The sequence below is a fragment of the Antechinus flavipes genome, chromosome 5 (assembly GCF_016432865.1).
Source record: "Antechinus flavipes isolate AdamAnt ecotype Samford, QLD, Australia chromosome 5, AdamAnt_v2, whole genome shotgun sequence".
In the NCBI taxonomy this organism is placed as follows: domain Eukaryota; kingdom Metazoa; phylum Chordata; class Mammalia; order Dasyuromorphia; family Dasyuridae; genus Antechinus; species Antechinus flavipes.
The window spans coordinates 196,990,713-197,004,438 of record NC_067402.1 but is presented as its reverse complement, the minus strand read 5'-3'; the positions used below and the strand labels follow the sequence as shown (position 1 = coordinate 197,004,438).

At 34.4% G+C, this 13,726-nt stretch overlaps 1 protein-coding gene across 3 annotated transcripts in view; it reads right to left on the bottom strand.

Moving 5' to 3' along the window:
- Positions 1-13,726, bottom strand: part of ERC1 (ELKS/RAB6-interacting/CAST family member 1) — a 345,893-nt gene that overhangs the window by 331,343 nt on the left and 824 nt on the right. The window lies entirely within an intron of this gene.

The window sequence follows — 13,726 nt, the reverse complement described above, 5'->3', positions numbered from 1 at the left end:
CAGGTACTGCATGACCTTGGGCAAGTCACATAATCCTGTTTGCTCCAGTTTCTTCATTTGAAAAATGGAGCTGGAGAAGGAAATAAATCACTCCAGCATCTTTGCCAAGAAAACCCCAAACAGGGTCATGAGAAGTCGATCACAAAACGACAACCATACATTCAGTTCAGGATGTCTGAAAAGTAGTTGGAGATGCAAGATGGAGGGGCTGGCAGAGAATTTGGAGGCACAATAGATAAATTTAGGAATCATCAGTTCAGTGATGCTAATTAGCTCTAAGGCAGTTGATGAGATAACCCAGGGAAGTGGTACGGAGGAATAAGAAAAGAGAGGACGCAGGACAGACCCCCATTGGGACATTTTTGATTAGCAGGCATGATTTGGAGGAGGGTCCAACAAAAAGAGGCAGAAAAGTGGTCAGAGAGATAGAAGGAAAACCAGGAAAAGAGTGGTATCCTGAAAACCCCGAGAGAAGAGAAGGCTGCAAAAAGAATTGAGGAAAGACCATTAAATTTGGCCAGTAAAAAGATCATTTGTAACTTTGAAGAGAACAATTTCAGTGGAATTATTAAGGTTACCTAGCTGCCTTAAATGTTTAACAGACAACTTAAAACACCTTAAATTTCCTTTTCTTGAAAGCCCTTCCCCCTACCTACCTTCCCCACAACTGTATAGGGTTAATACTATCCTCCCAGTTCCTTCAGCTCCCAACCTAGGAGACATCTTGGATTCTTCACTATCTCACATGCCTCATATCCAAACTATTCCAAGGCCTGTCAATTTCTCTTTCATAGTATCTCACTAATACACCCTCTTCTCTCCTGTTGTCACTGCCAATACTCTATTGCAGGCCTTCACCAACTCATACCCAAAGTATTGCATAGCCTGCTAGTAGGGTCAGAAGGTCCTGAGTTCAAATCCAACCTCAGATGTTGACAATTTCTAGCTGTGTGATGTTGGGCAAGTCCCTAAATTTCAACTGCCTAACCAAAAAAATAAATAAATAAATTCAAAAAACAAACAACAAATTCCCTGAAAATTATTATTTAAAAAACAACATGAATATTATACATCAAGAAATCACAAATTAAAATTACCTAGACTTATTAGAATAATAAAAAAAAGTGAAAATGCATTGATCACCTGAAATAAATCCCAAAAGGTAAAGTTCTAAGTATGTCAGCTTCAAAAAATGAAGTTCCCACAGCAAAGAAAAATCAACAAGTATCGGTAAAAAAGCAATTGCAAGACAACCATTTGTTAAAATGCATAAGGCATTCATCTTCACTGCCCTGGTTTCATTCCTGCCTCTCTAGGTGTTTCTACTTTTTCCCCAAACAAGCATGATCCCTGCCTTCCAGATTATTTTTATGGGTTTACTTCCATTTTTATGTGTTTCCACCATTAGAATATAAAATCTTCAAGTACAGGAATTGCCTTTTTGAATATATTTGACTTCATAATGCCTGGCACTTTGTAGGCAATTAATAAGTGATTTATCTAAAAAACCAAAAAAATATGTTTACATGCAAAAATATCATCCCATATGAGAAAATGGACTTTAATGAAAGAGAATTTTCTAGCTTTTCTGATGAAAAGATGAGACAGGAGTTAAGTATTCTGAAATATGAACACAAGAGTACAGAGAAAACAAAAAAGTAAATTCATTTGGACAATTGGCAAGGTCTATATGATGATGTATTACTAATATTATAAGAGCAGAAAAACAAGTATTCTTTCAGAACTTATCTTCAAAAGATAGAGAAAATTAAATAAGAAAAACAGAAGTCCTGGGAATGGATTAATTCTGTTCTTGGGACTTGAAAAGGAGAAAAAGAAGGCAGGGTAAAAGGAATATACTAGTGTAGAGAGCAGGGTGAAATTTGCTATTTCTCAATATTGTGATATGGAAGAAAACTATAAAAGAACGGAAAAAGGCTTGAACGAAGCAGGCATTCAATGAAACTTACTGTTATGTGAAACAAAGAAGGAACACACACACACACACATACACACACACACACACACACACACACACACACACACACACATACACACACCCTACCTGGTGAAGAAATAGAATCAAACTTAGAACTAGAACCTAAAAGAGTCCCCCATGAGTTGCTGAATGGGTCTACTCTGCTATGTGAATGTACTAGTATTTGAATATTAATGTACTATAAGAAATTTTTTTAAAGATAATTTCAAATAATTCTGTGTAACATCAACAGAAGTAGAGTGAAATGACCAGAATCAGAGAACAATCCACAGAATAAAGAAAATCAAATTTGAAAGATTTAAGTCTGATTTTTTTTAAAGTCCACTGAAACCGTTTTTAAATAAATAGGAGGAGGAAAAAAGTTTCAGAAGGAAACAGAGATAAGCAGGACAGTTTTGAAACTATAATATGGAACTGTCACCTTATTTAAAAAAATGAAACTGAAAATGAACAGGTTCTTTTTTTTTTTATGTTATATTGAATACATGGAAATGCCTTTTTTGGTGTTTAAGTTCAAAACAAAAAACAAAATTATTTCTAAAAGTAAAATTTATGCAGTTCTACTGTTTGGAGCTTTGCAGATACATTGGTTTAACTCTTCTGGATGTCCATTTGGAATTATATATAAGAAAATTCACTTAACTATTCATACTCTTTGACCCAGCAATACTCTTATTGGGTTTTGCTTAAGAAAGTCAGAATTGAAGAAAAAGATCACTAAATAACAAAATATTCATAGCAATACTTCTTATGATAGAAAAAAACTGGAAACAAACTGGGCACCTATAAATTGGGGAACAAGTTAAAAATACTGTGAAATATGAATTTTTTTTTTAACAGAATCTGGTATTTCATTAAAGTAGAAAGCTCCTAAGAAAGAATTTGTTTTGTCAGTATAAATCTTTCCCTGTTTTAAAGGTTTACAGAGCTGCCCAAGGCACTGAAAAGTTAAGTATTTACCCAGGATCACAAAATCAATATGTATTTAAAGCAGCACTTGGAACCCAAGTTCCTGAGTCCAAAGCTATCTCTCTACTATTGTGCAGTAAAAAATGGTGACAAGGAACTCAGAGAATTGCAGGAAGATTTCTATAGAATGCTGCAAAGTAAAATATGCAGGATCAAAAGAAAAATATATCAAACTACAACAATGTAAATGAAAAACTTACTAACATAGAACTGAAACCACTTCACCTTTCTGTAACCTTGATACTTAACCTAGATGAAAGCATGTCTCCATCAGTCATTCTCAAGCCTTTGGATTAACTAGAAAATGTCTTTGAAAGCCAGACCTAGATCTCACTGTGCTGCTTTTTGGTCTAGAGGCTGGCCCTGTTTGGACTGAAATAAGCTTCAATAACAACATGTTCACAAGGCATCAAATAAAGAAAGCACTGTTTGGTCCAATGAGGATTTGGCCACAAGATAATGACTAAAAAAGTTGTAGTAGACAGATCATCTTTTGCATGAAGCCTAAGAATGCAAGTGTCTTTGTCATCTATGTTCAGCAAGGATAAAACAATAAGATCAGAATCACTATTACTATTTAATATAGTGCTAAAAATGCATGCTCTATAAAAAAAGAAGAGAAAGAAAACTCAAATTTAAAAAAATAGGCAAAGGGGAATAATTTATTTTTGGGCAGATAATATAATGGTCTATCCTAAGAACCAAAAAAATTAAATGAATCAATTAATGACAAAATTATAAAATATAAAGTCATGAAAAACATAAACATTTCTATTACCAAAAAACTTCAGCATAAAATGGGAAATTCCATTAAAACTAAAACAATAACTAGAAAGTTACATCCTAGAAAGGATCACAGAGATAAAATGAACAATTTTTATTACACAAAGTCAAATTTTTCCTGTACAATCAAAACAAATGCAGCTAAAATTAAGAAGAGAAATAAATAGGGGGAAAAAATCTTTGTAGTAAATTTCTCTGAGAAAGGTTTCATTTCCATTAACATATAAGGGACTTATCCAAACATATTAAGAATAGCTATATTCTAATGGATAAATGACCAAAGAATAGAAACAAACAGTTTTCAAAATAAGAAAAATCAATATATAATCACAATAACCCTATTTTAAGGAAAATTTTAAATTACTAACAATTAGAAAAATGCAAATTGAAACAAATCTTATGTTCCACCAAATTCTCATCAGACTGGCAAAGATGACTCAAAAAAAAAAAACAAAAAAAAAACAATTTTTGGAGTTACGCATTATTGTCCTGTTGTCAAAAACCCTGCACTGGCCCAGCTGCTCTAAAAAACAATATGGAATCATTCCCAAAAAGTCATTAAACTATGACCCTTGTAATATCATTACTATACCTCCCAAATTCAAAGAAAGCAGAAGAGAAACCATACATACATAATATACATACAAAAATAATAAGAGGAGCTATTTTGGTGGAGGAAAAGAACTAAAAACTAAAGAGGTGACCAGTTGAGGAAATGGTTGACCAAATTATGACATATGAAGGTAAAGGAATATATTGCACCCTAAGAAAAAAAATGCTGGTGCTCCATCCACTACATCACTTAGCTGTCCTTAATAAAAATATTTTAAAGGAAAAAAAAAAGGTCTTGGAAAGGTATATCCAATAGAGAAAGCATTCTTGTAATGTACCATTAGGTCTGTGCTGTTTAACATTTTTATCAATGAAGTGAATTAAGGCATGAAAGGCATCCTTGTCATATTTGCCAATGACACAAGGAATAATACAATGATGACTATTCAAAAACAGCTTAACAAGGTAATGCAATAGGCTGAATCAATAAAGAGGAAATTTAATAGAAATAATTAAATTCAATATAAGATAAAGGAAGGAGCTATTCATCTTAAAAAGAACTGTGGACTTTTGTATTTCTAAGAACCATAGGAATCAACAGCATATGATAATCAAGAAAGCTAATGTGATATATTAGACTTCACCAAGACAAACTGTACACTGGAACAAGAAAGTGACAATTCAAGTATATTGTCCTTTGATGAGAACATATCTGGAATTCTAGCACCTAAATTAAGAAAAAATAACTTGGAGAGAAACCAAACCCTTGTATCCTTGCCATATCAAGCCAGTTGAAAGAAGTAAGGATTTTTAGCCTGGAGGAAAGAATATTCAAGGAAAATATAATAGTTATCTTCAAGTTCTAGAATGGCTACCTTGTGGAAGAGGGATTAGTCTACATATTTCCATGGGACAAAACAAGGTGCAGAAAGGCAAATTTAAATCTGAAGTCAGAAAACATTCCTAACAATTAAAGCTGTGTCAAAGTAGAGTGGTCTGTCTTGGGAGGTAAAGCATTCCTCTTCATTGGAGATCTTCATACAAAACCTAGCTTACCATTTTTCAAGTGTGTTGTCATGGTGATTCTTTTCCTGGTATGGATTATACTAATTTCCCCTAAAGTCCCTTCCAATTATAAAATTTTGTGATTCTGTATAAATCAGAAAAATCTGAAAAATTCCAGGTCTGCCCTTACTAGCCATCAGAGTGGCCACAAACCAACATCTCAACTTCCTCATCTACATAAAAAAGGATAACACTTTACTGCCAACATCACAAGTTATTGTGAAGTACAAATGAGACAATTAGGCAAACTATCATGTCAGCTGTTTTTACAATTCTTTACATTCCAAAGGACCTTTCTTTAGACATACAGAACAAAAACAAAATTAGATATGAGTACTCATATGCCCTGCTCATTGGAAAGAAGACAAAAAGCATTTATTAAATGCCTATTATGTGCCAGGCATTGTATTAAACCCTTTACAAATGTTGCATTTAATTATCACTCCAAGTCTAGGAAACTATTTTTATCCCCATTTTCCAGCTGAAGAAACTAAAGTATAGGGAGTGACTTGCCAGAGGTCACACAGTACTACCTGAGATCTGAAGTTGCATCTGAACTCAGGTGTTCCTGACTTTGGGTAAGTGCTCTATCCTCTACATCACCTAGTTGCCTTATTATACATTAAAATACTTCCTAAATAGCTGTCCCATTACTTCTTTATTACTCTTCTTTCTTCTAACATAGATTTTAAAAAGACAACTCAATCTGTACTTTAAAAGTCTAATCTGTCCCATCATGTGGACTGGCTACAATGAAAAAAGAGTTGGAAGACTCTGAGATGAGTAGTAATTATAAGGTCAGGACATAGGAATTAATGAATAAGTGAAAAAGCAATTGTGAAGCACTTACTAGTGATAAGGACTATTCAGAGCAATAGGGATAAAAGGCTGAAGAGATAAGAAATGAGAAGATAATAGTGGCAAGGAGGAGTTTCTTTTCTTCTCTTCCCTCATTTTCCCTTTCACTATGCTAAGATTCTGTAAAAAAGTAGGAATAAATACCAGCAATAGGAAGAGTGGCAGAATCCTTCTCTAAATTACCAGAAAGTCTCCAAACTTTTTTGATGCAAACATCAATTTTAAAAATTTCGGTACAACCTAAATATATTACTTATTTATAAATAACATGCACTAATTCTAGTGCCATAAAATTTTTTGAAATCATAAATTTTGAAAGAATGAGATAAAGATTACATCTAGTCAGAGGGAATAGGAATCCCTAGAATTTAGGGAAGTGATGTGGTCAGAAATGTGCTTTTGGAAAATCAATTTGTTAGTTATATGGAGGATGGATGGGAAAGGGAAGAGACTAAAGCCCAGCGACCAATTAGGAGGCCACTGCAACAGAAACCCAGAGAAGCCAGAAAGGGTAGATAAGGGGGGGAAAAAAATCTAAGTATAGGGATCAACTAGTGAAAATGACTAAAATCAAGAAATTGAGTGTCTTGTGCAATAAACAGCAAGGACAGCAGAGTTTTTGGTTTGGAGAGTACATAGTAGTGTGCAAAGCATAAGACTGGAAAGGTAAGAAAAGACTAGATTATGAATGGCCTTAAATGTCTAATAGAAGATTTTATATTTTATTCCAGAGGTGATAAAAGTTTAGGGAAGTGACATAGTTAGACTTGAGATTTAGAACAAATAACCTGAGAGCACAATAGAGAACTGAATGGGGTAGGAAGAAACTTAAGGCAGGGAGATTAACCAAAAGGCTACTGTAATAGTCCAGGTATGAGGTGATAAAAGCTTATGCTATAATAGTAGCAGTGTCAGCAGAGAAAAGGAAGACTATGTGGAGAAATATTATGAAGGGTAAAAACAGTAAGATTTGGCAAAAAAATTGGATATGGAAGAGAAAGTAAGAAGTTGAGGATGACACCTAACTTGTGAATGTTTTACTAGAAAGATGGCAGTAGAAACAGTAAGAAAAGTTCAGAAGAGCTGATTCGGGGAGAAAAATACTAAGATATGTTGGGTTTATAATTTAGACAGGTAAGAGCAGCTAGATGGCTCAGTGGATAGAGCCTGGGTCCTGGAATGGGGAGGACCTGAATTCAAATTTGACCTCACTTAACATTTAATAGCTGTGTGACCCTGGGAAGTCACTTAATCCCAACTGCCTCACTACCACCATATAAGCAGTGGGAGATGGAGGTAAGATTAGAGTTAGATAAATATATCAAAGAATCATTTATATAAAGATGATAATTGAAAGTATGGGAGCTGATGATTTCACTTTTATAAAGAGAGAAAAGGCCCTAGGACAAAGTCTTTAGGGACCACTTAATTTGACCAGGAGTTAATAGTATAAAGATACTGCTAAGAAGACTGAGAAGGAATAATCAAACAGGTGGGAGGAGAACTAGAATAGAAAAGAAAAACTAAGAGAGATGAGGGAATCACAAATAAGTGGGTAAGCAAGAGTTCAAAAGTTATAGAGAAGAATGAAGATTAAGAAAAGGCCAGTGCAATTGGCAATTAAGAGATCATTGGTAACTTTGAAAAGAACAGTTTAGATTGAATGATAAGGTTGGAAGCCAATTAGAACAGGAATAAGAAGACAGTGAGAAGAGAGAACGTAGAGCCATGAGAAAGAATTAGAACAAGAAGAAATGAGATGGAGGCACCTATCCTTGAGAAGGTCTCCCAAAAGGAGTAGAAATTTGGGACAGAAAGGATGAATGGAGTGGGGAGGGAAGGGAGAAAGAGAATTTGAGGACTGAGACATACATGTGAATAAAGGAAGTAAGGAAGCAGTCAAAATATAAAGAGAACCTGAAAGTAAATAGAGAATAGAGATGATGGAGAAGAGAGAACAATCTCCTGAAGAAGATAAGGAAGAATGGAATAATTTATACAAAGACAGGGGTCTGCCTTGGTAAGGAAATAGATCACTTCTTCATGTGAGATACAGTAGAGGCTGAGATAATAGCAGAAGCCACCTGAATGTTAAAATGTAAAGAGTATAAAAGATGGATAAATTTGAAAAAGTGATTGAGATAAAATATTTTTTCAAACTATACTTTTAAAAATTGGTTAAAAGCTTAAATTACAACCCAAGTAATAAACTTGAAAACTTCTTTTTTACAAGAAGAAAAATAAATCATTGCAATATGATTTACTAACTTTGGGGAGGGAATCAAACTAAAAATTTACAAAACTGAAAATTTCTCATTGCCTACCCCCAACAATTATCTTTAAACAGCAATTCCTTTTCCCCGAAGAGTACAATAAGCTATTATGACATTTTATTATCAAATGCTGTAGCACATTTATAGAGCAAGAATTATATAAATTATAATTTTTCATATTATTTCTTATTAAAATTAAACATAATTATAGTTTTGTGCTAGGAAAACAAGATGGCACAATGGACAGAATGGCAGGACAGGTCTAGAGTAAAGAAGACATCTTTCTGGGTTCAAATCTGGCATTAGAAACTTACTAACTGGTATAACCCTGTGCAAGTCACTTAACCTTGACTACCTCAATTCCCTTCATAGGTAAAACAAGCTGGACAAGAAAATAGCAAACCACTTGAGTATCTCTGCCCAAAAACCCCAAAGAACAAATGGTGTCACAAAGACTCATATATGATTGAAATAAGTGAATAACAAAAACAGTCTTGTTCTATACACTCCAGTCAATTTTCAAATTTTGCAAAAACCTTCACTGTCACTAAAATGATTAAGATCTCAGCTTTAAGAGTGGCTGAAACAAAAAATTAAAATATTAAAACTTAAAGCATTCAAAATTCATAAAACTAAGTGTCAAATATTTTAATAATTAACCTTTCAACTTATGTTCTTTGCAAGTTCACAGCATTTATACTTCTGAAGTTATTAAAACTTAAAACTGAATTAAAACTTTTGGGAAACTGTATATGGAGAGAAACAAAAGACTAAGAGATGAATGGGTAGATAAAAGTGATAGGAAGGTAGGGAGGAAGGAAAAGAGGAAGGAAGGAAGCAAGAAAAGACAAAGGGAGGGAGGGAAAAAAGGAGGGAGGGAGGGAGAGAGGAAGGAAGAGAGAAAAGAAGGAAGGAAGAGAGGGAGAGAGGAAGGGAGGGAAGGAGGGAGAGAGGAAGGAAGGGAAGGAAGAAGAAAAATAAATGTGCATATTTTAGAGAAACAAAGGGTAATGCAGTTATATAAACATGAAAGGGCTATTCTGATGCTTCACTGTGATATGGAGGTGTCTCTGGTTTCTTCAAGGTTATGTTAGTAAATATAAACTCTGGCAGGTTCTAGCAGACTGGAAAAGTGTCAATTTGGCCCCAGAAACATATTGAATCTCTTTTCAAGGACCAGTCTAGTTTTTCATGGATAATCACCAGTAGATTAGTAAACCACCTGGTAACGAAGCTTTTTTTCACCATGCAATATACAAAAAACAGAGAAATAAAAATGGTTTTCGGTCCTACAGCCTCCTTACATCTCCAGTGAAAGTAACAAAGTGACAGGAAGAGGAACAGAGGGTACAAAGAAACATACAAATTGCAGACCATCAACAAACTTTCATTTGATTGTTGGTACTCTAAATATGAAGATCTTTGTCCACTTACTAAGAAGTAAACATTCCAGAGGAACAAAATCACATCAATCTTTATATTGTTGTTATAAATGAATCTACAAAAAAGCAACTATAGTTAAATGAAAGAATGGATTACAAGTATTTCTCAGAGAAGCAAAGAAAGGAGTTAGCAGAATGGAATTTATCAAAAGTTCAAAAGCACCAAAAAATCTTATTTCATTGGACAATTTGGTCTTCATGTAAACAATTGTACCTTATGTGCTAATATCTGAGAATGAAGAAATGAAAAAGAAATCCTGTGAAGAACTTAAAAAACAAATCAAAATATACTCCATTTCTTAGCAACTCCATTGCAAAGGTAAGGATGGAGAGAAAGATATGGAAAGCTATGGAAAAAACATGAGTGCCCAGAAACTTAAAGATTGATTATATTTGTGAGAAGTCTCATGCCAATATATTCTAAATACTTTCTTCAAAAACAGAAATGGTAAGTACTGGACATAAGCACCAAACAACGTAACGAAGAATGAAAATCACCAAATTTTAACTGACAGAAAAAGACTTATTATGGATATGGAGAGTCAGATGTCTGTGTACCATTGAACCATCAACTTTTAAAAACAAAGAATAAAATTTATAACAAGAAAAAATAAGAAAGATTTTAGCACAAATTAAAAAGTTTTAATTCTGAATTAAACAAGCTATTAAAAATCAAAACTGGAAAACAAAGAACAGAAATTCTATTAACAGATTATGACTTCATTCAGTTAAACCAATATTAATTAATAGCTAAATCAAGAGGCCAAAAGACTCTTAGTCAGCAAATAGTCGATATTCTTGCCAAATAGAAATGACAACTAAAAATTCAACTATAAAATCTTACAAAAAATGATGATGAACAATTATGAGCACTAGCATCTCATAAAGCAGAGAGAAGTAATTAATGGAGGATAAAAACCTGTGAAAAGAAACTTTAGCAAAATATACAACTTGGAAAAGTCATTCCATCAGCACTCTAAGATGAAAAAAAGAAAGAAAAAAGAAAAATGGAAGAGATTTGCAAAAATGATTATAAACTTTTTTGTCACCAAAGAACTACTACACCTGGACTCTGCACACAGTCCCTTGAGGCACTTACAGAGAAGGTAAAAATGGCACAAAGGAGAACAAATAAAAAGGGAGGCACCTTACTCTCATATTTTAGGGACACTGTGAAGTCTAAAACATGATCTGCTTCATTGAAAGGAATTTCCAAATCAGTAAGATGACAGATATCTTTTGAGTACTTTGGTGTATACTCTTTATTAACTATTAAACTGAACACCTTATCACCATAACTATAGAGCCCTCCCCTCCATTTATACACACAGAATACACACAAATATTTTTAACAGCTTCAAATGGTACACCAAAAAGTAGAATCATTTATATCAGAATTTGTTCAAAACTGCAACTCTATAGGGAACTCCAAGTGAAGAAACTCCCTCTTCCAAAGATCAGCAACTTCTGCATCTTATCATCTTAAGAGAGCTGTCTACAAAGCATGAGTATGGTTTGGAAAAACTCAGCAGTTGTTATGAGACTTTTTCATTTTATTTTGGGTATACAAGGTTAATGCGGTCAGCCAATAAAACACATATTAAGCTCTTATGTATTTCAGGCACAGGCCTAAACTCTAGGAATACAAAGAAAGGAAAGAGATAGTCTCTGTTCTTCTGAACTGGGATCTAATGGGAGAGGTAAAATGCAAATGACTATGTACAAAAAAGTTATATACAGGATAAATTGGAACCGATAACCAAAGGGAAAGTTCTAGCATTAAGAAAAAAAATGAAAGACTTGCCTTAGAAAGTGGGATTTTAGCTGGAAGTTGAAGGAAGCCATGAGAAAGAGGTGGTGGGTAAAAGCATTGCATGTATTTGTGACACCCTGGAAATAGTGAAAGGGAGTGGAACTACGATTTCAATGACTTAGAGAACTCTAGGACCTAGAAACTCCTTCTACAAGGCAGGTGCATCTCTGCAACTTTTAGTCTTAAAGAAACTTGCCTAAGTGAATTGCCCAAGATTATGTCAGAGGCAGGACTAGTTCAGGTCTTCCTGGCTAGCTTTCCAATTCATTACATATTCTCTCTCATCAGGAGTTTTAAAAATGAATGAAAAGATTTACATCTTATCTGTGATTCCACTAAGCAACAGGAAAAAACACCTTAATATCTTACATAAGAAAGTCATGACAAGTAGCAAGTAGCACGGTTGGAAAACCAAGATATACAATTTCTTTCAGTTATAAGCTATTCAACAGAAAAAGTGACCTTCATCTTCTGCTTACCTCATACTTAAATGAATCTAAATGTCAAGTTTCTCAAGAGCAAGTAATCTTATTTTTTTCTTTGTATCCCAAGAACTTAGGGCATTGCAAGTATTTAACGTTTTTGAACTGAAAATAAAGATTACTACTCAGCCTTGCAAATACCACTGCACAACTTCAAAAAATTTCATTTAACTTATTTCATATTTTGTTTGTGTTTGAATAGTATTTTAAAATTTTCAAAACTCTAAACTAGACATAAATTTTAATTTTCCTATCTCAAAAATAAAAACAAGTCATTGTATAATTTCACTTTATACTTGATATCATTAAAAATGGTTAAACATTTACCTTATAGTTACAATTGGAACCACACTTTTTCTTAACTAATACTTGAAACATTCTTACTTACAATCAATTTATGATATAAGCAACTCTTATTTATAAGATATGAAACAGCTTGCTCAATTAAGTGCTGAAGAGAAAAGACAACTAATTATACCTATTTTACTGAAACTGACATGTGCTTTCTGAAAGTATTTCTCTTAATTATTTTGATTATTTTGATACCAGCAACTTATTTTCCAAAGTTAGATCTGTCTAGAGAAAATCATTCTCTACATCTCTTTTTGGAACTGTCTTCCATCCACTAACAGGTGGATAGGTAAGGTCAAGTCATTGTGAACTTTAAATAGCAAATCTAAGGCAGCAAAAGTTTTATTTACCAAGCTAACATTATGTTTAAAACAAAAATGTGTGTATCGTCTTGGGCAACATCTCCCTATAATGGGATTTTTACATTTTCCTGGAAAATGGAATTATAAATTTAACTGGAAAGCAATGCGCATTACCTAGCACAATGAATATCAGAAGACCAAAAATGTCTCGGAAGTTGAAGGGCCTATTTGAAGAAATACTTTATTTTGTTTGAGTTGATATTTAGTGAAATATCTGCAAATGAAAAACTTCAGTTTTAGGAAACTGTCAAACACAAGATGTCAATCATTAAAAAACCAATACAGCTGTATTTCAAATATCTATTCCTAATAAAACTGGATTTCGGTGTCTCCGACAACCTCAGTGAATTGTCATTAGAAACGCCTATAGAAGTGATTTACAATCGCTGCTTCCAAGGCCTCCCTGCTCTCAGCCGCTCCAGTCTAGGAAGGCCAGGAGACCTCCTACGGTACAGCCCAGATAGCCGCGCAGAGCAGGCTTTGCGTCAGGGAATAGGCAAGGGGGCAGTGGTCACGTCGGGAAGGCAGGTGGGATCAGACCCGGCCGCCCCGGCGCGAGGCTGGGAGCCCTGAGTCCCCACGCGTCATCTCCCCTCGGGATATTTCACTTCAGATCCATTCATCGCCGCGCCTTCCCTCCCAAGAACGGCGGCAGGTTTTAATACGCCGGAGGAGTGGGGAGGTGGTGGCCGAAGGTTGGGGGCGGGGGTCTGGCTTCAAAGGCATAGTAAGGAATCCTCCGCTTCCTCGGCAGTTTCATTCACATCGGTCCCCTCT